Here is a 9,990-nt window from a genome sequence, read left to right as displayed (position 1 = left end):
TCCAAGTAAGAATCCTTAGGGTACTAGGGAACAAGTAGGGTTGTGTTATCGAGTGCGAGTATGCTCGAGCGGGTCTCTGATATTTTATGTTGTATTTCAGAGAGACATCATGGTTGGGACACACCACACACCTGAGAGCAGTGGTGTTAGTGATGAGGAGATCCGCAGGTTGATTCATGAGGAGGTGGCTGCTGCCATCCGAGCCGAGATTCCGGAGATGTTTGGGTCTATCAAGACCACGCTAATCGAGACTTTTGATGAGCGGTACGCTGCTCTTACTGATGCTGTTGTTGCTGCGGCCACCGCAGCAGTCGCTGCTGCCAGGCCACAGGGAGGTGACTCGTTGCTGTACCGAGAGTTCAGCAACACGAAGCCACCAGAGTTTGATGGGACGCAGGATCCAATCGCTGCGATGAGATGGATTGTTGATATTGAGGGATGTTTCTATACCTGCTCGTGTCCGGAGCATTTGAGAGTACGATTCGCGTTGAACCAACTTCGCTTGGGGGCGAAGGACTGGTGGAAGTTTGTATCGGCAGATTTCACCCCCGCTGATCTTACTGCGGTGACTTGGGAGAGGTTCACCACTATGTTTCGTGATGAGTACGTTCCCCCTGTGGAGAGGGAACGACTGGCTCAGGAGTTTTTGACCCTCAAGCAGGGTACTGATTCTGTTACTGTGATTACCCGGAAGTTTTATGAGAGGGCGATGTTTTTCCCTGAGCAGGTGTCTACCGAGCAGATACGCATGAGCCGATATCTGAGCGTTCTGAGGAGAGATATCCACGAGTTCGTGGCGAACTCGACATACCGAACATTAGCCGAACTTCAGGAAAATGCTCGGAAGAGGGAGATCGAGCTAGAGACTGAGGACAGGGAGGAGGCGGAGTCTCAGGGGAGGGATCGACGGCCGGCACAGTCTCAGCCGGCAGCCAAGCGGGCAAAGCCCGCTGATTCGAGATCTGGGGGTCCGAAGGGCCACACTTGTGGGAAGTGCGGCAAGAGCCACGAGGGAGTGTGCAGAGCTGGGGTGTGTTACAAGTGCGGAAAGGAGGGGCATTATGCGAGGGATTGCCCCAAGGGGTTCACGGTTTGCTTTCATTGCAACCAGACCGGCCATCGGAAGGCCGAGTGCCCACAGCTACTGCAGGGATCAGCGCAGGGATCTGCACCTACTGCTCGAGCTACTGAGATCCGGCCAGCGAAGGCCGAGGCACCAAAGGCTCGCGGAAGAGCCTTCCAGTTGACAGCGGAGGAGGTCCGCGCAGCGCCCGATGTCGTGGCTGGTATGTATTCTTTCATTTAATTATGCTGAGTATGAGATATTGTGCTTATATTATGATATGCGTAGGTACTTTTCTTGTGAGTTCTGTACCTGCTTTGGTGTTATTTGACTCAGGTGCGAGTCGGTCATTTGTGTCGTTAGCATTTAGTCAGCACCTCAATATCCAGCGGGAGGCGTTGAGTCGACCTCTACGAGTTTCCATAGCTGACGAGAGAGCGGTGTATGCCACTGATGTGATTCGAGGATGTGTACTCGAGATCTTCGGCGTTGAGTTTCCGATTGATTTGATCCTGATTGCGATGGGAGATGTGTGTGTCATAGTGGGCATGGATTGGTTGAGCCGTTTTGGGGCTGTTATAGACTGCGAGTGACAGTTGGTGACGATACGAGACCCTAGTGGGGGAGTTCTTACGGTGTACGGCGAGGGTATCCGTTCAGGGTCAGCATTCTGTTCGGCTGCTAGAGCGAGGCAGAGTGTACATCAGGGCTGTAGTGGGTTTGTGGCCTACGTGATGGACACACGAGTAGCAGCGGGGAGGCCTAGTTCTGTTGATGATGTGCCGATAGTGCGAGAGTTCCCAGACGTTTTCCCCGAGTAGTTGCTTGGTGTGCCTCCCGAGAGGCAGGTGGAGTTTCGCATCGATTTGGTTCCGGGAGCGGCGCCTATCGCCAAGGCGCCCTATCGCCTTGTGCCACCAGAGATGCAGGAGTTATCCTTACAGCTTCAAGAGCTGTTGGGGAAAGGATTCATCAGGCCGAGTAGCTCACCTTGGGGAGCGCCGATCCTTTTTGTCAAGAAAAAGGATGGTTCACACCGGATGTGCATTGATTACCGGGAGTTGAACAAGTTAACGGTCAAGAACCGTTACCTACTACCGAGGATCGATGATTTGTTCGATCAGTTGCAGGGAGTGTCTTGGTTTTCCAAGATTGATCTGAGGTCAGGATATCATCAGATGAAAGTGCGTGATGAGAATATCCAGAAGACGGCGTTCAGGACTCGTTATGGGCATTACGAGTTCGTGGTGATGCCTTTCGGGCTCACCAATGCACCAACGACGTTCATGGATCTCATGAACAGGGTGTGCAGACCGATGTTGGATCGTTCGGAGATCGTGTTCATTGATGATATATTGGTGTATTCGAGATCCAGAGAGCAGCATGAGGAGCATTTGAGGGAGGTCCTCGGAGTTCTGAGATCGGAGAGGCTTCACGCCAAATTCTCCAAGTGTGATTTCTGGTTACGAGAGGTCCAGTTCCTGGGGCATCTCGTTAACCAGAATGGGATATTGGTCGATCCGGCCAAGATTGAGGCGGTGATGAGTTGGGAGGTGCAGAGATCCCCTACCGAGATCAGGAGTTTTCTGGGGTTGGCCGGCTATTATAGGAGATTTATTAAACATTTCTCCAAGATTTATGTTCCTCTCACCAGATTGACCCGGAAGGGCATGGCTTTCAGTTGGGGCCCGGAGCAGCAGGCCTCATTCGAGACACTTCGCCATAGATTATGCGAAGCCCCAGTGTTAGCCCTCCCGGAAGGGATGGAGGATTTTGTGGTGTATTGGGACACATCGATATCGGGGTTGGGTGCAGTACTTATGCATATGGGTCATGTAATAGCATATGCATCGAGGCAGCTGAAGCCTCATGAGACGAGGTATCCCACCCACGATCTAGAGTTGAGGGCAGTGGTGTTCGCCCTAAAGATCTGGCGTCACTATCTGTATGGGGTTCGGTGTACCATATACACGGACCACAAGAGCTTGAAGTATTTGATGGATCAGCCTAACCTGAATATGCGCCAGAGGAGATGGTTGGATGTGGTAAAGGATTACGATTGTGAGATCCTGTACCACCCGGGCAAAGCTAATGTTGTAGCTGATGCCCTGAGCCGTAGGGCGGAGAGTGACCCGATTCGAGACATTTGTATGCGGTTGACGGTGATGTTTCCGGTGTTGGACACCATTCGGGAGGCCCAGGCAGAGGCTGTGAGACCGGAGAACTGCAAGAGAGAGCGGGTGATTGGGCAGGTATCTGAGTTTGTTACCGATAGCCGAGGACTTATGACCTTTCAGGGTCGGATTTGGGTGCCATATGCTGGCGGGGCACGTACCACCTTGATGGAGGAGGCGCACAGATCGAGGTTCTCGATCCATCCCGGGGCCACTAAGATGTATTTGGATATGAAGAAAGATTATAGGTGGCCCTGTATGAAGAGGGATGTTGCATGGTTTGTTGAGAGGTGCTTGACCTGTCGCATGGTTAAGGCTGAGCACTAGCGTCCGCACGGCAAGTTGCAGCTACTTGAGGTTCCCCAGTGGAAGTGGGAATAGATTTCCATGGATTTTATCACCAAGTTTCCAAGGACCGCAAGGGGTGTCGATGCAATTTGGGTGATTGTCGACCGGTTGACGAAGAGCGCTCACTTCCTTGCTATTAGTGAGAGCTCTTTTGCAGAGAGACTGGCAGAGCTATATGTGAGGGAGGTGGTATCGCGACATGGAGTACCGATCTCGATTGTGTCAGATCGAGACGTACGTTTCACTTCCAGATTCTGGAAGAAATTCCATGAGGAGTTGGGTATGAGGCTGCATTTCAGCACCACATACCACCCACAGACGGACGGCCAGAGCGAGCGGACGATTCAGACGCTCGAGGTTATGCTTAGGGCATGTGTGTTGGACTTTGGAGGAAGTTGGGACACGTATCTGCTGTTGGCTGAGTTTTCTTATAACAACAGCCACCATTCGAGTGTTGGTATGCCACCCTTCGAGTTGTTGTACGGGCGGAGATGTCGGACTCCCATTTGTTGGGGAGAGGTAGGGCAGCGCGTGATGGGTAGCACTGAAATAGTGCATCAGACGACTGAGCAGATACAGCAGGTCAGGCAGAGGTTATTGACAGCTCAGAGTCGCCAGAAGAGTTATGCGGATAGGCAACGATCCGAGCTTGAGTTGCAGGTGGGAGGCTTCGTACTCCTGAAAGTGTCTCCTTGGAAAGGAGTGATTCGATTCAGGAAGAGGGGCAAGCTGGGGCCCTGGTATATTGGGCCGTTCAGGGTGACCGCGAGGGTGGGCAGGGTAGCGTACCGGTTGGAGCTACCTGCGGAGTTGAGTCAGATACATGATACCTTCCACGTGTCCCAGTTGAGAAAGTGTATAGCCGACGAGTCGGCGGTGGTACCATTGGAGGATATTCAGGAGGATGCGAGCTTGAATTATGTTGAGAGGCTAGTCGCGATGGTGGATTGGAAGATCAAGGTTTTGAGAAACAAGGAAGTGCCACTGGTTCTGGTTCAGTGGCAGCATCGAAAAGGGTCCGAGCTGACTTGGGAGCCGGAGGCGGAGATGCGGAAGCTACACCCAGAGCTGTTTGTAGAATGAGACTTCGTGGGCGAAGTCTGATTCTAGTGGGGGCGAATTATAACATCCGGATTCCCAGGTATCTTATTGTAATTATTTATCTTGAGTTTTATGGAGGGACTCGGTGAGTACACTCTCAGACTCGCCGAGTAGGATCGCGAGTTCTTATCTGGAATAATGACCGGACTCAACGAATCGATGAGTGGACTCGGCGAGTCCGCGCTGTAAAGTGAAACCCTAAATCTCAGGGCCTGAGCCCTATTTAAAGGCCCTTATGGTCGTCATTTGCGGCCACTACCCCCTGTGAAAACCCTAGAGAGCAAAGAGAGCTTAGAGAGCAATTTGGAGGCTAATTCTTCATCCTTTGGTGTGATCTTGCAAGAAGGAGTGGGAAAATCCAAGCTAGATCGATTGTGGAGCTTGGATCTGTGTTGTTCACACTGATATTCATGTTTTGAGGTACAAGTTCCTTCCCATTTCATGTATTTGATAGATTCCTTGAATCTAGGGTTTCCTTTGCACAATTGTGAGTTAGATTGTGAAGCATATTGTTGGATAAGGTGTCTAAGTCCATAACTTATTTGGTATATACTTGACCCGACCCGGCATGGTCCATTTGGGTTGCACTTCACCCAAACTAGTTATGGATAATTTTATGAGAGTTGTATACTTACGATTTATTAATATATTATAAGTTATAATATATTAATATAAATTTATGTTACTTAATTAGTTTTAATCTTGAATTAATTATGAATTAATTTAGTGATTAAAAGGAAGACTAATTAAATCATGGGCTATTATATTTATATAGTGTGGGCTAACACTCATTTGGGAATGGGCTAAGCTTATATGGAAGTCCATGGATGATCCATGGAGCTTTTACCCATGGATCCTTGGAAGACGAAAAGACATGGGTTATTAGGGTTTCACCCTAACCATGTACACTATATAAACAAGGTTATGTTGCATGAAAAACACCCTAATGTGTGTGTAAGTGTGGTGGCCAAAATCAATAGTTAGTATACTCTCTCATACATTTTTTCCGAATTTGTGGTGATTTGTGATTTCCATTTGAGGCATTCACATTATTGGTGCTTGGCTCTCAAACTCCAAGGAATCAATAATCAACAAAAGGTATGTAATTCATCTAGTTCTTTTATGGTTAAAAGTACCCCATGCCATGCTAGATAGGTTATAAACCTTGGAAAATAATATTTTGCATGTATCTTAGACAAACATAGATCCAAGGTTTAATAGGGTTGCATGTACACTTAGGAAGTGTTAGAATGCTCAAAACCCAACAGTGGTATCAGAGCCTAGGCTTGTTTGTTTGATACTTGATGCAAAATAGTGAAAAAAGTCGAATTTTTTGCTGTCTGCCTGATGAACTCGCCGAGTCCATGGGGGGACTCGCCGAGTTCATGAGTAAACTCATCCTACTCGGCGAGTAGGTTCGTGCACTCGGCGAGTAGGAGCCTCGGAATGCAGATTTTCGACTTTTGCTGCTGGAAATGGACTAGAAACATTACCCTAAACTGTTTTGGTGTTTTAAAACTTGTTTTTGGTTGGTGTAATGGTTGTTCTAATCCATTTACAATAGCATATATCAAAATTTCATGCTTTTTATGTGTTCATATAATTTTTGAAACTTTGATAATCATGTTCATGTTCTTATGAATTTAGAAGATGATAGGAATTATTTGTTGAATTGTTTAGGATTAATTCTTGATCATTTATGTGTTTTAATGGAGTCCATAATTTGTCCTCAAGTTATGGATATCCAGAGGACACTTCTTTTAAACACAAACTTAAAACACATAAGTTACATGGAAATGAAGAGTCTTCATTTTTATGAACCTTTAATTCATAAGTTATGAAATGAAAGGTTTTGAATAGTTTCAAAACTTGTCCTCAAGTTTTGGAATTTGTAAAGTTACACACACTTTAATATACTTTAATTCCAAACCCTTAGAGTTTTAAAAGTTAAAATTCAACCCTTATACTATTTATAACATTAATGGTTAATTATTATATATATGTATAAGATCAAAGTCGTCTTACCGCTAGTACGCCTCATTAACGAAGCCAGTCTATAAGGTGGGTATAAGGTTATTGCCTATAAAATGGCAACTTAATGGGTGTCCACTCTCACCTACCGCTTGCTTGACTGGTGGAGGGTCGTTAGCCGAACGGGTAGGACAAAGACTTATAAATTCTCATTAAAAGTATGATGAATATTATAAAGTAACTAAACCTTTTATAAATTCCCAATCTTAGTTACTTTAGGAAAATGTGAATATGGTGCTAACCCATGAAATTCACACTTTGTACCTTACCAAGTCGTTGGTGGAGCGTGTGTGGTTAACCGACACACTAACTTGGACTAGTAAGGATCACGAAGGGTGACTTAATGTTTATCATAGATCGGTGGAGCGTGTGTGGTTAACCGGCACATTGGTTAGGTGATAATATTGAGGGTACCAAGTGAATTTGCATGGTTATTCACACCTTGTTTTGTGATCCTCGGCATCCCAGTCACAAAACTTGAAGGGCACAATCGAGATTGAAACATGCCATTGAAAAGTTCAATGAATCTCAAAAGAATCTAGGAATTTCAAAAACCAATTAAACCTAATAATTCATTTCGTTTTCATGGTGGAAATTGGTGAATCGTCATTCACCTACCTTCAAATATATTATAGCTTAGATTACGGCATCCCTCTTCTAAGTTATAATATATTGTGTTGGATCCTAGCCTTAATATTACATTTGGGTGTATTATTAAGGATTCGATATATCTAATCTAAACTTGTTTTCTTCTTTTCAGATGTCTTCCAACAACAAAGCTTCGGGCTCTAACCCTAGTGGCTCCTTTTCCCTCATGAACCTTTGTGGGAGGGTCATCTTTGATGGTTCCAACTTCATGGATTGGATCCGGAACATCAGGATGGTTACTCGTTACGAGGACAAGGAATATGTCCTCGATAAGGAGCTAAAGGAGCTTGATGAGTCCACTGCTACTCCTGAGGAGGTCGCTGAGTATCAGGCACATGAAAGAGATGCCACCAAGGTGGCATGCATCATGATGGCCACCATGACAGCTGAACTCCAAAAGTCCTATGAGGACTATTACCCTTTTGAGATGCATCAGGATCTGATGGAAAGGTACCATCAGAGTGCTCGTCAAGAGCGGTATGAAATAATCTCCTACATGATCACTACCCGTATGAAGGATAGCGAACCAATCACGAGCCACATGCATAAAATGCAAAGGTATGTGGACCGTCTAATGAAACTGAATGTGAACTTCCCTGAGGAGTTGGCAATTGATATCATTTTGCACTCCTTGCCATCGTGTTATGATCAATTTCGTATGACATACCACATGAACAAGGAGGAAGTCACACTCGGTAAGCTTCAAGGACTTCTGAAGACTGCCGAAAGTGGTCTTAAGAGTAAGTCGGTTGCTACTCCTACTCCTACTACTACCCCTGTTTTGGCTATCGGGCAAGGCAAAGGGAAGAAGAGGAAGCACCCTTCGAAGGGTACCAAGGGAAAGTCCCTTGAAGGCTCCTCATCTGGAACCAAAGGTGGTTCTATCACTCCTTCTGCCATCCCTAAGGATGCTGAATGCTTCTACTGTCAAAATAAGGGGCACTGGAAGCGAAACTGCCCAAAGTACTTGCAGGATGTCAAGGATGGGAAAGTGAAACCATCCCATGCAGGTATTTACACTATATTGTCTAATAACTCGCCATATTCTAACTCTTGGGTTCTTGATACAGGTTGTGGTATTCACATATGTTGTGACTTGCAGGGCCTAAGAAGAAGTGAGGATGTGGAGCACGGAAAGATAAACTTAATCATGGGGAACAAGAAGGTTGCACCTGTTACCAAGATTGGAGTTTATACTTTGTTGCTAGATAGTGGGTTAAAGTTAGATTTGAATAAATGTGTGTACTCGTCTGAAATGGCGAGGAATATTATTTCCTTTCATGCGTTGTACAAACAAGGTTTTACCTTTTCTTTTGATAATGAAGTTGGTCGTATTAATGCTTTCTTTAATAATGTTCTTTATTTTAAAGCATTACCTTGTGATGGTGTGTATGAAGCTGTATCGGTTTTAGATAATTTAGGAAATAATGTATTATGTATTGATTCTTCTACTAGCTTGGATAAAGCATCTTTGTGGCATTGTCGTCTTGGACATGTAAGCAAGAAACACATAGGCCAGCTCCAAAAGGATGGAGTCTTGGAGTCGTTCGACCTCAAGTCGGATGATAGTTGTGAGTCTTGTCTACTTGGAAAAATGACAAAATCACCCTTCACTGGTACATGTGCAAGGGGTGAGGGTTTGTTGGACCTTATACATACTGATGTATGTGGACCATTCAAAACCGCCACAAGGGATGCTAATCGCTATTATGTGACTTTTATTGATGATTTTAGTAGATATGGTTATGTCTACTTAATCAAACATAAGTCAGAAACTTTTGAAAGGTTTAAAGAGTTTAAACAGGAAGTAGAAAATCAATTGGGCAGGAACATTAAGATGCTTCGATCCGATCGAGGTGGTGAGTATCTTAGTACTGAGTTCCTCGACTATCTTAAGGAGTGTGGGATTGTCTCACAATTGACACCTCCCAGGACACCACAGCTGAATGGTGTAGCTGAGAGGCGCAATCGAATTTTGTTGGACATGGTTCGCTCTATGATGAGTCGAGCTTCGTTACCAATCTCTTTTTGGGGGTATGCCTTAGAGACTGCCGCCCACATCCTTAATCTAGTCCCTACAAAGAAGGTTTCCAAAACACCTCATGAAATGTGGACTGGGAAAGTTCCCAATTTGGACCATATCAAGATTTGGGGTTGCGAGGCTTTCGTGAGGCGCGAAACTCATGACAAGCTCGAACCTCGAAGTGAAAGGTGTATTTTCATCGGCTACCCACAAAAATCCTTTGGTTACCTCTTCTACAGACCCAGTGAGAATGTGGTCTTTGTGGCTAGGAGAGGGGTCTTTCGAGAGAGAGAATTTAAAAACCAAGGAGACAGTGGGAGGCAAATTGACCTTGAAGAAATTCAAGACTCAATTGGTGAAGGAACCTCAGACACTAGCAATCAACTTGAGGAGGAAATTCCTGTTGATCCAGCTGACGAGTCTATACTTCCGAGGCGTTCCACAAGGGTTAGGAACACACCTGAGTTTTATTATGGATTTCATATTACTACGGAAGGTGATACATTTATCAGTGACAGTACACTGGTAAATCTGGATGAACCTAACAGTGTTAAGGAAGCCATGGCAGGCCCAGAGTCTGCTAAATGGAAGGAGGCTATGGA

This window comes from Lactuca virosa, chromosome 3 (genome assembly GCF_052849685.1).
Source record: "Lactuca virosa cultivar CGN04683 chromosome 3, Lactuca_virosa_CGN04683_v6, whole genome shotgun sequence".
Taxonomy (NCBI): Eukaryota; Viridiplantae; Streptophyta; class Magnoliopsida; order Asterales; family Asteraceae; genus Lactuca; species Lactuca virosa.
This window is presented reverse-complemented; position numbering follows the sequence as displayed.